The sequence below is a fragment of the Notamacropus eugenii genome, chromosome 6, assembly GCF_028372415.1.
Source record: "Notamacropus eugenii isolate mMacEug1 chromosome 6, mMacEug1.pri_v2, whole genome shotgun sequence".
Lineage (NCBI taxonomy): Eukaryota > Metazoa > Chordata > Mammalia > Diprotodontia > Macropodidae > Notamacropus > Notamacropus eugenii.
Genome location: NC_092877.1, coordinates 218,435,160 through 218,450,609, shown reverse-complemented (window position 1 = coordinate 218,450,609; position 15,450 = coordinate 218,435,160). Strand labels below are relative to the sequence as shown.

Here is a 15,450-nt window from a genome sequence, read left to right as displayed (position 1 = left end):
TAGGTCATGCTTTCCTTAAAACAGGGAGGCATCTTGTTCTTTAGCAGTAAAAAATGTAAAGTCTGTTTAAATTTAGAAAATTGAATTCACATTTCCATTATGAATCAGAATAGACATGACATGCATTAAAATATCTTTTATATTTATGATGAGAGTCACAAAAATATCCATGGTTTCACTGTGTTTTGTTCTGTATAAAGTCAAGTAAAAAATGTACCCAGCCCCTCAGAAGTTTGTATCTAGAGCCAAAAAAATAACCATTGTAAGAATCACTTCCACCAGCATAGCACTTCATATTTTTCAAAGCATATTCATATGCAGGAGACTGCCCTTGGATGTGTGGTTCATGGTTTTAGAAATGTGTAGGCTCTTTGCCAATACACACTCTTTTCTCAATGAGATTGTTTTTACAGGATTGGTTGCAAAGGTGAGGAATGGGGGGGATGGATAATGTGTATGGATTTTATGTCCTGCTGAGAAGGGAGCAGCTCGTCAGAAATAGTAAAGGAGGGCCTTGAAAGCTCCCTTGCTTGAAAATTAAACCCCTCAGGAATTCCACCAATTAGAGGCTCATTTGGGTTAGCAAACCCCACTTTAAAAAAATGCAAACACTCTCTGGTGTCCCCAGCTGCCTAAAGCTGAGCATGGTGGTGGTGGATGCTATCCAGCTGCAATGGATTTAGAATATGGTAGAGGGTGAGACCAGTCTCACACTACCAGGCATGAAATCATGCTAGTCACTCCTAGAAAGCTGTCCAGCAAATTGAGTCTTTTTTTACAAAATCAATCTTGTGCTCCTGTTTCTTATGGAAATATCAGCATCCTGCAGCCTGACCCCAGATAAGTCTCTTTGTTTATACCTTGTATGCTTTTCTTGGTTCTTCCTAGATTAGGAGCTGCTTTTGCTTTTGGAGACTGCTTTCTTTCTCCATACTTTGTATCTATGTTACACATTCCAGGTTGTGCACCACTTTCATAGCTGGACCATGTTGGACTCAACTTAGTATCTAGGTAAGGATGCTTCAAAGTGCAAAATGGAACTTACTTGAGTTCATTCTCTGGCAGATCACCTTAGGGTTACTGGAAGCCATCTTCACAATCTAAATATTACTTCAATGAAGAAATCAGATGAAGACCAACTTGATCTGGAGGAATGGCAGATTTTTTGATTGAGACAAAATGGGGAAGAGTAATTTTATGGCATTAAACTCTTGAGGGAGAGGACCATTATAAAAGCAGAATTAGTTTTTACCTTTCTTTGTTTCTACTGCTTTAAACAGTATCTAGAATATAGTAAGTACTTAACAAATGCTTTTTTATTTTTATTGTGGTAGATTTTGGAAACCAGAATGCAACATTAGGATACCTGATATATGAGCAGCAGGATAGAGGAGGCACAAGTGGAAGGGTTGAGAAGGGAAATGGAAAGCCATTAGACTGTCTGGATGGTTTGTGACAATTAGAATTCTGTAATCTTCTGCATTTAGATGCTACTAGTTTGAAAATTTGAAAACCTCCATGTCCTCAACTTAGTACAGTCTACCAATCCTGGATAGTTAAGTCTTCCCAAGATTTAATCAAGAATCAAAGAATCACCGAGTTGGAATGGACCTTAGAAATAAATTATTCCAATTTCCATATCAATGTGAAGATCATTTCTATAATATCTTCAATCTACAGTCATTCAGTCTCTGCTCAAACTCTTCTAATCTTGTGAGATATCTCATTCAATTTTTTGCATATATCTAATTGTTTTAATATCTAATTATTTATAACAGTTATCTATCATTTTTAAACTTATAATGTGGTGAGAACTGAATATTTCTCTCTTATAATTTATTATTGTCTTAGGACCAAGTTGTTTTTCTTTTTCGCCTTCCTACTTCCTCATCCAAAGATCAACCAGTGTAGGAAATTTCTCTTAAAGATTTACCCAGATCAAGATTTAACCAGACAGTAAAATAAATTCTAAGTTTTGGCAAATAGGTATATTTCTGCTCATTGTGTTTTCTCAGACAGGTCCTGCAAAATGTTGATTCTCCCTATTTTCAATGCAGGTGATTTGGAAATTGATGTCTCTTTGACCAAGATTTGAGTGACCTAAGTCTTAGAGACCCAAGATAACCTACCTCCCATTTGATTAACCACTCAGAGGTGATTAGGGATACCTCTTCTTCAAAGGGCATATAAACTGTGACTCCAGCACCATTAGGGCTCTTTTGTTTGAGAGAGATAGTCAAATGACCATCTTTTTATTAATGAACTGCTGGTCTTCTTTTCTCCAAGTTAAGTAAGCTATCCATAAATGGGTGTTTGGTAGAATTTTCATTGGTTTGGGGAAAAGATAGGATCAGGTCAAGTTGTAAAGGACTTTAAAAGTGAATGGGATTTGATATTTTATGCTAGCCATAGTTTATTGAATGAGGGAGTGACATGAGCATATCTATAGTTGAAGAAAACTCCCCCTGGCAACAACATGGAGGACATTTGAAGTAGGGAGATACTTGAAGGTAAGAGGGTGTAGTTAGAAGCCTCGGTGCAAGGTGGAGAGAGTCAGAGCTAAAATGATGGCAGAACTAGAAGAAGGAAGTGATCATATATTCTGGTTTTACAGATATAATTTTGGCAATTGTTTGAGTGTATGGGGGGAGGCAAGATAAGAAATTGAAGATATACTCTCAGTATGGAATGTAAGTTCCTTGAGGTAAGAGCTCTTCCTTCCTTCCTTCTTTCCTCCCTTCTTTTCTGTGTCTTTCTTTTTTCTTTCTTCCTTCCTTCTTTTCTCTCTCTCTTTCTTTCTTTTCTCTCTTTCTTCCCTCCTTTTCCTCTTTCTCTTTTCTTTCTTTGTTTCTTTGCTTCCTTCCTTCCTTTCTTCTTTCTTTCTTCCTTTCTTTCTTTCCTTCCTTCCTTTCATCCTTCCTTCCTTTCTCTCTCTCTCTCTCTTTCTTTCTTTCGTTCTTTCTTTCTTATTTTTACACTTCAGTTCCTAGAACAGTGCCTTGGACACATAAAGAAAGTGATAATGCCTGGGCTGGGATCTTTCACTGATAGAGGAGTGAGAAAGCTCTCTCTTCAAAAGCAAGCAGGCATACTCTCCTCAACTGAGTCTTAGAGAGTTGTCAAGAGCACTGACCTACTGCACTATGTTGCCTGGCACATAGTAGCACTTAATAAATGCTTGATGGCTGATTGATAAACATATTTTTATTAATTCAACTTTACATTGATTTAGATGTTTCAAAAACTTTGCAGAATAGCATTTTCTTTAGCTTGATGATAACTAAAAGCCTTAGATCTTTCTTACACAAAAATGGTTCTCTTATAAAAATAGATGGTTTTTAACCTAAATTGAGAAATTGACTTTTATCTGTTAAGTCATACATAATGGGAGGTTGTGGCCACTCTTCTAGCCTATGTATACCTTTTAAGATCCTAATTCTTTCATTCAGTTCATTAGTTATCACTGCCAATTTTGTGTCACTTACAAATCTGAAAACCAGGTGCTATTTATCATTGTCTAGGAAACTCATAAAATGATTTGGGGGGGAGGAGTTATAGCAGAGCCCTGAGATAGGCCAACAAATATCTTCCATCAAAGTAACAGTGATTTATTAATCAGTACATCTCAAACAACAAGTATTATTAAGCACCTCATGTATGTCACATAATATTCTATGTTCTAGGAGATTTAAGAGCAAAAAGACAAAGTAGTTGTCCTTAAGAAATGTGTTTGGTTTGGTAGTGAGAGGACTTAACCACTCAATTATGATATAATCTAGTCCATAGTTATCAGTCTTGTCCAGAAGATTTTGATGAGAGATGTTTAGTATTAAATATCTTGTGGGAATAAAAATATTCTATCTGTGGCAGGCTACTCATTTCCCAGTCTAACTCTGCCAAAAATGATTTTCCTTTTGACATGAATTTTTGTTTCTCCAGAAGCTCGTATAGTGACTCACTGTGATAACTGCTTCCTTTTCCAGGTGCTCATAAACCATCTATTTAATGACTCATTTTAGAAATTTTCTGTAGATTGACATTAAGCTTACCCATAATTTCTAGAATATATCCATTTTGAAAACCAAAATATCTTCCAGTCTTTTATCTTCTGTTATGCCTCCCTTCAGCATTATTTTTAAATAAGCTTTTGTTAATGTCTTCTATGATTATAATAGGTTTAAAAAAAAGCAAAAAAAAAAAAAAAACAATCCTATGCTCCTAATCCAGCTCTGCCTCCTTTACCAAAGACCAACTGCAGAGAGAAAGAAATTCAACATTATTTCTTAAAGATCACTTACTCCTAAGCATTCTACCACCACATTTCCTTCAATTTACTGGCAGATGGATAGATCCACAAATAGATAGATAAGAAAGATAGATAATTCATCGCATATATGCTATACTTAAATATTGCATATATATATGCTTATGTATATGTGTGTATGGCACACCCACATTATATACATGTGTGCATGTCATGAATAAAGCAGTCAGGTGGTGAGGTTTACAGAGCGTTACTCATATAGCCAAGAGTCAAAGCCATCCCTGTATGCTTACTATCTATGTGTTCCTGTATAAATCACTTAATCTTTGCCTGAATTTCCTTATCTGTACAAGCTAATAATACTAGCTACTTCCTGAGATTTTTGTAAGTATAGAATGAGATGATTTTAAAGTTGACAATGCTATATAAACGCGATGATGATGGTGACTATGAAGATGACGGTGGTGGTGGTGGTGGTGGCAAGTAGTATTGTGTTGTCTTCTACTCCCTTTAGGGCATGAACTCTTTCGGAGAAGAAGCTGTTTTTCATTTAGTTTTTCCCCTTTCTTTGTATCCCCAGCACTCAACCCTGTGCCTGGTACAGAGTAAGCTGCTAAACACTTGTTGACTTGACTTGACCAGTTTTATGAAGTACATCCAGGGATGGAGATTTTTTGAAGTAGCTATATCTTTTCTTGCTTTCTTCTCTCCTCTAATGTATTGAATTTATAGAGGTGGAAGATTCCTTGGAGATCATCTGATCAAATTCATGCCCAAAGAGGAATTCTTTCTTTAATTTCTAAACAAGTGATCACCTTCCAGTACTTAAAGACTTTTGAGGTAGAAGCCATTGATTCTCAAGAAATTCTATTCAACTTTTTGATATTCCTGTTAGGATTATTTTTCTTTGCATCTGCTTTGAATCTGCATTCCTGACACTTGAGATGATCACACAAGCAAAGAGAAATGTTTTTATTTGTTTATTCATCCAAGAAAACCACACAGCAAGGTATGACTTACTTGGAGACATAATTTTCAATGAAAAAATATTTGTCTATGAAGTCAAACCTGGGGAATAGGGAACAGGAACCATCTAATGGAAAAAAAAAATCAGTGGCTGGTAAAATTCTGATCCACCAGTGTTCTAAGAAACAGGATCAAAGGGAGAAATAAATATGGGTCAGATAAGTCTTTTGTCTATATTAACTGCTGAGAGACAATCATATACCTGGCCAAGTTGTCTGGGAACTGGAGAGAGTATGATCAAACAATTAAAGACTGTCTTTTTGAGTCAAGGCCAATGGAGGAATTTTTCCATTTTCTCCACCACATACAGGTTTGTTTTTTTTTTTTTTTCCTGAGCAATTTCAGCACTCTTCAGAGACATTAATTGCCTGCTGTTAAAATAAGCAATCAGGGTGAAACCATTACAAGAATAGCAGAAGGTAGGGAGTAGATCAACTGCCAATTTGTACATAGGGGCATGGTTCCATAATATGCAGATGTGGAATTCTATGATCCCTATAATTAAATAAAAGGCAGATATCCCTATCCAACTGGGTTTCTTACGCCATTGAGAAGGTTCATCAAAATCACATGATGCTCAGCCTGTCTCTAACTGGTAAAATAGACCTCAGAGCATCTCAAGCCTACAAGTTTGCTTATGCTGATCAACAGCTTAATAATCATGTCCTTTATTGCCAAACTCAAATGTTCCACATTCAAGAAGCCATATCCATGATGAATCAATGCCACCATAGGTAAAGGGAGTACTCTCTAGTTTATTAATTTCTTGGATCCAGACTCTAGGTAGATTTACTTCTTATGGACATATTTCTGGCTGATCCCCTTTAACTCTTTCTTATTCCTTCCTTGTCTCAGAGTCACCCAAGGCTTGAAATATTTACAGAAGAAGAAGCAACTCTAGCACCACTCAACTATCGGGTCTCCTTTCCACTTGAGTGGTTCAAGCAACTTCTTCCCAGAAATAGCTTGGAGGAACAAGTTGTAGCAATTTTGAGAATTGTTTGCTTTTCAGCAACAAGGGTAGAGATTAAATTATTGTTAAATATTGTTAATTCTTAATATATATTTACCTAGAAGAAATGGGTTCCATTAGGTGACTTAGTGGCAATACTGAGTTTCTGGATAAAGGTGAATAGACTTTATCCAACTTCTGTGAAAGAAGTCAGCCCCTTACTGTAAGTCTTTAAAGCAGCCAATATGTGATATTACTTCCCCAGTGAGGTTCTCAAGGGGGATGTTCTGGTTGGTAACTTGGAGAAATTCTGTGCTATGGCACTAATGCTTCTGAAGCTGTTCCTGTTCATTAGAAATTTCTTACATCAGGGAGATGGAAATTTTTGCTTCCTGACCCTAATGCATGATTTCAAAAAAAATCAAAACTGTCCAAGGTGTCATCATCTGTCATGCAGTCCTAATGTTACTGATGCTACTTCTGCTCATTGTCACCGCAAACATTTGGTATCTCCACCACATGGACCAGCATGTTGAAATCTAAGACACAGTCCCTATGAAGTACTGAAGCCAAGTCTTGGCTATCTGATTTTTGTTTCCTTCCATATCTGGATACTATTACAAAGGACCGTTTTTGATTTTCGGTGGGGGAGAGAGGAAAGCACAAGTTTAATTTAGCTTTCTATTTTTCCTCTAAAGTTCTGGCTTTGTCAGATTTCTCACATCCTGGAGATAAGGCCAACAAATTAGCCAAAGTCCCTATAGGTATTTAAATGGACAAAAATTCTCTAGAAAATCTTTAGTACCTTGCCAACAAGGGTTGGAAAGTATGATAACATCAATATCTCCCAAAGTCTACCCCTAACCTCACTAGATTAGTTAAGCTACTTATTTTATTCAATAAAAAATTGATTTGCTCAGGGTTCTAAGGCTCAAGTCACTTGAGGATTGATGCAGCTTTCTGATGTTCTCAGACTACATCGACATGGCTCCCTGATTCCTTAGGAGCATAAAAGACTGTCCATGTGAAATAAAGACTTTCCAGATTTATAGGATGTCTCAAAGCTACACAAGTCACCCTAGCCTTCTGATAATATATACTTCCCTTCTAATCATATACGTTTTCATATAGAGGCACAGAAGATTGCATTTATTCTAGTTAAGTGTTTTATCTTTCCTTCCTATCTTATCTATGCTATGGTTCCTTTTGTTAACAGTTGTGTAGCTTCTTGTGATTGTCTTATTTCATTCCAATATTGTCTCTAAACTACTAGGATATTTAGGTAACAAGGGATTAGTGCCTAAATTAAGGCTATGGCTATATGTATAAATATAAAAGGTCAAATGGTAGAGACATTCAGTTAGAAAATGAAAGATTTAGCAATTGAACGGTTATATGAAGTAAGGAAGGGTTCAGACTAAAGGGAGAGGGTCCCTGAGGTCCTGAACCTAGGTGACTGGAAAAGAAAAAGACACGACGCCTTTGGGAGACAAAGGGAATTTAATGAAAGGTGGGTTTGGGGAAGAGCAAATGTTCTGTTTTGGGCAAGTTGAGTTTGAGATGTCTCCAGGACATTCAGTTTGAAATGTTGATAAAGTAGTTGGAGATAAAAGGCTGAAACTCTGATAAGAGGCTGAGACTACATAAAACGGGTCTGTGAGTCATCTGCCTAGAAATGATTGAACCATGAGAGCTAATGAAGTCATGAAAGAAGAGAGAGTGCAGATAAAGTACAGAAGACCTGGAAAGTGATATGAAAAATGACCATAGCAAGGGGCCATGATGTGATGAGTTAGCAAAGGCAAGTGAAAAGAACTGACACAGAAAGAGAACCAGGAGAGGGTAATGTGATGAAAACCCATAGGGAAGACTATCAAGGATGTGAAGAGGGTCAACAGTGCTGAAGGTAGCAAAGTAGTGAAAAAGAATGAGAACTGTGAAAAGATCATCAGATTTGTCAGTTAAATGATGATTGGTACATGGAGAGAATGGTTTTATTTGACTGATGTCAGTGAATGACATACAAAAAAGGGTTAAGGAATGAGTGAGGAAAAAAGTGGTCAACAAATATAGATAAGATTGTTAAAGGCGGTTCACTGCGGGGAGCGGTGGGGCAGAATAGAGATGTGGTAACTAGATGTAGCAACTAGATGTGGTAACTAGATGTGGTAACAAGATGATAACTAGAGTAGTAGATAAAGTACAGGTTTTGTGTTTTGTTTTTCGTTGTTGTTGGTTTTTGAAGGGAGAAATGTGTAGATGCTTGAAGATGTCAGGGAAGGAACAGAGAGTGGATATGGGGTGAAAGGTTTGAGGGAGCAAACTGCTGGAGAAATTGAGATGGGCTGTGATCAAGGCCACACATAAAACAGCTCTACCTCAATCAAAATCGAGAAGATTTTTAGTATCACAGAGTGTTGGGGGTGTAAGCTCAGTTCCATGTGGACAGTCTCGGGCAGGTAAAGGTGAGGACTTCTAAACCTTAGAGTTCTCATGAGGCCCCCCAGGGAACAGCTGGGAATTGAGGTGTGAGACCCGGGCTATCTCGTGCGTCTCTGCCTCTTCTCCGTAGGATACGTGCTGGGAGAGAGCATCCCCGCCCTTGAGATTGGCCCCGGGGTCTGAGCACACCTATTGTTGTCTAACAGGCATGGTATTCAGGTGCAAACTATGCGGCAGGAGAGCTTAAGTAGGGTCAGGAAAGCCTGAAGGCGCTCTTAGTGCTGAGGGGCTCTTACGGGACAGAAGGCCCCTCTTCCTTCTCTCCTCTCTTCACTCTTCCCTCTCCCCTCTCTCCCCACTTCCACTTCCGCTTCCATTCTCTTACTGTAAGATCTTTGCCTCCTTGGGAGATTTCTCTCTCCTCAGGAAGAGTTCCCCCTGCACATGTAACCAAGACCCTGAATAAAGCCTAACGCTTGTTCGACTCTGGAAAGTCTCTTCTCTCATACGTTTATCCGGTTTGGCCAACCAAAGACCTGAGATAGGTAAGGTAAGACTCGGGTAGCCCTTAGGCCTCTAGGCCTGGCAACAGAGCTACGTGTAGATTTCTGGTGCTCTCGAATAGATACTTCCCTCCTTCTTCATATCAATTCATTAATGATTACTTTTTTTCTAACCATTTAATTAATCAGCTCTGAATACACCTAAATATACTATAATCTAACCAATATCACTCGATATTATCCGCAAGTATTCAGCAAGAGAGATTTTGTCAAATGTCCTTGCTAATCTTAGCATTTGCTTAAACAATGCTTTTTTTCTTAAAGGTTTAAAATGTATTTTTTTTTTCTCACCAGTGAGAATAAATATTCCTAGATTGCAAGGAAAGAGTCATATTTCTTTTGGAAGTTTATAGCTATGAAAGTATTAAGGTTTAAAGGGCTCAATGAATCAATGAGTGAACAGTGAGTAAAAACAATAGGAGCACTTAGGGGCACTAAGGGACCTTTGGCAAATGGGAAACATCCTATGAATCACAATATCCAATACCGGTTACAAGCAAGATACCATAGATTAGAACAAAAATTTAGAGTTCAAAGTGGCATTGAGAAATATGTCATCCAGCCCTCTCATTTGATAAATGAGAAAAACTAAGAAGCATGAAATTAAAAGGTGTTGCCCAGGCTCAAACAGTTAGTGATTCCCTGAGGTGAGATTTGAACCCAGGACTTCATGACTCTATGTTTAATACTCTTTGCAATATGCCACATTGCCTCAGATGTTCTACCAACTCTATTTTGAAAGAATTGACAATCTACATGATCATAAATAATTATGATGGAATGGAAAGTGTGATGAGAAGTGTGAGTTTAAAGTGTGGTGGATGCTTTCCTGTCAATGTCCAGGGGGGAGAAGGCTTCGTCAAAGAAGCAGCAGTAGAATTGAGTTTTAAAGTAAGGGAGGTAGAGTAACAGTGAGTGTGTAATTTAGTTAGTGCATAGGATTTAGTTAAAGGAGTAGTGGGAGATAAAGGTAAATGAAAGGTAAATGAAGATCAGATTCTGAATGGTAGACTTTGATACTGTCAATCATTCTTCTCTCCTCAATACTCTTTTTTTCCTCTAGTTTTTCATTATACTGTTATCTCTTCATTCTCTTCCTATCTATCTGACCACTCCTTCTCAGTCTTTCTTTCTGGATCTTCATCCAGTTGCATAAGTCTTTGTCCTAGGATCTCTTTTCTTTCCCCTCTATATTAATTCCATTATCAGTTTTATGGTGAAAATTCTCAAACCTATTCATACTCCAAACTCTCTGATGACTTTCTGAGTCATCAAGAATTGGATGTTCTATAGACATTTTAAACTCAACATGTCCAAATTTAAAATCAATATATTTTAATATCATCGCCCTGCTGTTAATTCAAACCTTGCTAGATACCACCTCCCTCAGTCTCTGTTTTCCTCTGAAAGGAAGACTGGAGGAATACCAAACTCCTCTCATTGTCTTCCTTTATAGATGACAGAAACTGGGTGCTCAACTCCTCCACTTTGCATCTCTTGCTCTGCCTGGTCTCAACTTAACAGAACAGGTGTGTACCCTCCGGTGCCTTGTCCCCTTGGCCCATTCCTGCCATCATTTACATGTTATTTTCTCCTCCATTAGTTTGTAAGATACTTGAGGGCAGAGACAACCTTTCCTTTTACTAATTGTATCTCCAGCATTTAGCACAGTGCCTGGCACATTATAAGCTGGTTGGCTGTTGTCCTTAGTCTTCGAAGAGGACCAAAACGACATCACCATGATAAAGTGAAATTTCAGTGTGTCCGACTGTGGCTGATCAGACCAACAGGAGCTCGGAATGCTCTACCACAGATTGGGCACAGATGGTCCATGTTAATATTTGGGGCAGATATCCCAAATTTGTACAATATAAGCACCTAATAACTATTTATTAGATTAGAATAGATTTCTTCTAAAACTGTTCCATCTTCTGAAGTTCACTACTACTTTCAAGCATATCATTATCCTCCCAACTTTCAATCTAGGTGTCATCCTTAATGTCTTATCCTTTCATCCCCTATATCTAATCTGTGGCAAGACCTGTCAGTTTTACCATCATCACATATTCCCCATGTGCCCCTTTTCCCACAGATACTGCTACCATCACCTCAGATAAGCTCAGACAAGCACTCATCACTTCATACTTGAACTACCTCAATAGATTTCATATTGGTCTCTCTGACAGAAGTCTGCTCCCATGCTAGTCTTTCATCTCCTCAATGTAAAAGTAAACTATTTAAAGTATAATTCTGATTGTGCTTCCCCATTCCATATTCAATAACTCCAGTGCATACCTATTACCATCCATATAAAATCATATTTGTCATTCAAAAACTTCATAACCAGGAACTCTCACCCCATATACTCACCTTTCCAGTCTTCTTATGCCTTCTCATGAACTTCACCATCCAATGATGCCTATCTTTTTGCTGCTCATTGAACAAGACATTCAATTTCTTGAACCCTGGATGTTTTTTTTTCTCCCTTATTATTTATTTTTAATATTCTTTTCTTTTTAAACTTTGAGTTCTAAATTCTTTGTCTCCCTCCCACAGTCTTGTTCATCTATTGAGAAGGCAAGCAATGCATCAATTATACTTGTGAACTTATGTAAAATATATCTCCATATTAGCAATATTTTAAAAGCAAGAAAAATAAAATAAGTAAATTATATTTCACATTAAATTCTTTCATTTTCTATAACACTCTTTGGATCGATATTGTGGCAGTTCTGCTTGATAATTTTTTGAAATATGATATCTAAGCTCTTTCATCATGGCTTTCAAGTAGCTCAATAATTTTTTATCTAATTTTCTGGTCAGTGGCTTTTCCAATGTAATTTTTTTTCATTCTTTTGACTATGTTTTTATGCTTCTTAATGTCTCATGGAATCATTAGCTTCTTCTTGCTCAATCCTAATTTTTAATTAACTATTTTCTTCAGTAAGATTGTGTGCCTCTTTTATTTTTATTATTTTTACAATTTGGCCAGTTCCAATTGTTTTTGTGTTTTATTTTTAACCTCCTTTGACATTTGGCCTGTTCTGCTCTTTGAGATGTTTAGTGAATTTTGTTGTTTTTTTACCATTAGATTTAGTTTTTAAGGTGTTATTTTCTTCAGGGTTGTAAGTGTGTATGTGTTCCATGAACCTTTTCATCCTCTTTTCATAATATTCTTGCATCACTCACATTTCTTCTACATTTTTTTCTTTAAAACTCTTACCTCTTTAACTCTTCAGGACTTCTTATTGGACTTGTGTCCAATAGTCTTTTTTTTTCAGGTTTTGTAGCTGTTTTCACATTGTTGTCTTCTTCTCAGCTTATGTCGTGGTCTTTCCTGCCACCATAATAGCTTTATATGATCTTTCCTGCCACCATAATAGCTTTATATGATCAAATACCTTTTTTTTTTTTTTTTTTTTTTGCTATTTGCTTTTTTTTTTTTCTTGAGTAAAGCTTATTTTTTGACTTAGAACTTTATGTTAAGGTTAAGCTCTGCTCACCAAGGGATGAGGAGTCAACTTATTCATACTGCTGTTTTCAGAAGTAGTTCTGGGGTTCTGTGCTTCCAAGGTGCTATGATGCAAGGAGAGGTAAGGTCTCTGTTCTTTTGGTCAGCACTCTCGCTTTTACCCAGGTCCTCTACAGCTACAAGTTGCAGCCCATTCTTTGCCTTGGAACTGTGACCTGGGCCCTTACTGCCTCCACCCTCCCACCTTGAACTCTTTTTCAACCTGGAACAATGACTTAAAACTCCATGTGAGCTATAAGATTGCAGATCAGTAACAGATATACAGAGTGACAGTAAAAGATCCCCTGTAATCTCATTCCGACCAGTTGTCCAACCCCCTTAATGTCTCTTGGCTGAGAGCTCCTGAATCTGCCACTGTCTTTTTCTGTATATATGAACTCCAGAGAGGCCTCACCCTGATGTCAGTAGCTACTCCTGCTGACCTTTTAACTATGCTTAGGCCTGAAAAATGTTTCACCCTGACCTTTACTTCCGCAGCTCCAAAATTTGGTTTGGGGTGTTATTTTAAGGGAATGTTGAGAAAATTCATCTGACTGCCTTTAATGCTCCATTTGACTCTGGGCATTTTCACTGCTTATAACCCATGTCTAGAACGTTTTACCTCCTCATCTCTGCCTCCTGGCTTCTCTCACTTCTGCCAAGTTATAGCTAATATCCTACCTTATGCAGTAAGGCACACACACACACACACACACACACACACACACACACACACACATCCCTTAATTCTAGCGCCCTCTCTCTGTTGAATGTTGCTGATTTATCCTGTTTACTACATACTGCTATTAGATAGGTGTTTCCTCCCTCATTAGATTGTGAGCTTCTTGAGATCTGAGATTGTCTTTTACCTTTTCTTTGTATCCCCAGGCTTAGCACAGTGTCTGTCACATAGTAGGTACTTCCTAAATGCCTGGCTAAAGAATTTGGGCTTTATACTGTGGGCCATGAGAAAATACTGAATATTTCTGAGAACATTGTGTGTTCATCCTTTGTTGCCGAAGAAGACCATGCCATCAGAGAAATGATGACATGACTTTCACTTGACTTTGTTTTGAGTGAGGGAGGGCTGTGCTGGTCACCAGCCTCACTTCTTCTCCAGAGTCATCTGAATTCAGTGACCAGATATTCATCAGGATGACTGGAGGTGACCCAGGATGAGGCAATTGGGATTAAGTGACTTGCCCAAGGTCACACAGCTAGTGAGTGTCAAGTGTCTAAGGTGACATTTGAACTCAGGTCCTTCTGACTCCAGCACTGGTGCTCTATCCACTGTACCACCTACCTATCCCTTCTGAGAACAAGACATGAGATCAAAGGTATACTTACAAGAAGATTATTCTTGATTATTTGGAGAGAAAGATGTTTGAGACAAGATAGCTACTTCTGTCGTCTATGAATTGAGACAACTGAGATGGGAAGAATGGTGCTCACTTCAGTCATAGAGAAAAGCACTGAGACCAAAAAGGCTAGATTGGGGATGGGTGAAAGAGATTGCCACAATGTGTCTAGATAGAATTTAGAGTACTTGAATCCTTCTATTATGACATAGCTCTGGTCTAGTGAAGGCAAAACAATTTGGATATTTGGTTCTTCGACATGAAAGTATGAGGGAGGCAAGTTCTAGGATAAGAAATAAACTGCATTTTCTCTAAGAACTGAGATGACATTTCAGAAGAGGAAACTACAATTCACCTGGAATCTGTAACAATCTGTCAACATAGAAATCACTCCTGCTTTGTTTCTCTTCTGTTCTTGTGAAGGTATTGAGACTCAGAAGACAAAAATGGTGCTATTTTATTCATTCTGCCTTTTCATTTGAAGACTATTCAATTTACCTGATAATTTGGAAAAATATGTAGAAAATGTAAATATCCATCTTTCCTCTGTTACCTATCGATTCCTCCAAAAGACACCTTTTTTTTTCCTCCAAAGTCCAATCCAAATTTTCTCCATTTTAGCTTTTCTCTAATGACAACTGACATTGCCATTCACCTGAGGAAAAGTGGAGGAAAGAAAAGGAATAGGAAGGGCTAGAGCCCAGGCTTTCTTCCAGGAGACAAGCAAATCAGAATTCTGTTTTCCCATCATTTCCTCAGCAGTCTCCTTTGCAGGTAACATGAGGGACTCTCATATGCATGATCTTTTAATCCATGGAACACTTAGGATGTGAAGAAAGGCAGGTACTATTACCTTTATTTGAGAATGAGGAAACTGTGGCACGGAAAGACTCAGGACTCTCCGGGTATTTACATGTGTTGCTTAAACTGAGATCATAGAAGACAAGGGTTTTTATTCCCACTTCACTTCAGTTTTCACTATACAATTGCTTCCACCAATATATGACAACTATGACTTCTGAATTTTTCTGAAATAGTCACAATTTCAAGAAAATTCAGGACTTTTCAAAAACCTTGGCAAAATAAATATTCTTTTCAGACTGTGTATCCCAATTTACAGTTTGGAAAGTGTATTTGGCCACCATAAATATAGACCACTTATAACAGACATGGACAAAGATAGATCACATTCTACAGGTATCAAATAAATCTATAGATAAAACTACTTACATTTTTAACAGTTTAAGTAATATGTATGCATATATAACTTGAATCTGAAATAACAGAACTCACAAGATTCACATAAAGAAAATTTACCAGTTGACTTCAGTTTA

General features: G+C 37.6%; 1 long non-coding RNA gene across 1 annotated transcript in view; it reads right to left on the bottom strand.

Annotated features, from left to right (window-relative positions):
- Positions 1-14,250, bottom strand: part of LOC140511238 (uncharacterized) — a 63,922-nt gene extending 49,672 nt beyond the window's left edge. The window contains exons 1-2 of the long non-coding RNA XR_011969478.1: positions 14,106-14,250; positions 1,046-1,145 (exon numbers count right to left, since the gene is read on the bottom strand). This is a non-coding gene — a long non-coding RNA (uncharacterized lncRNA). The remainder of the gene's footprint in view (positions 1-1,045; positions 1,146-14,105) is intronic.
- Between the last annotated feature and the right edge of the window lie 1,200 nt (positions 14,251-15,450).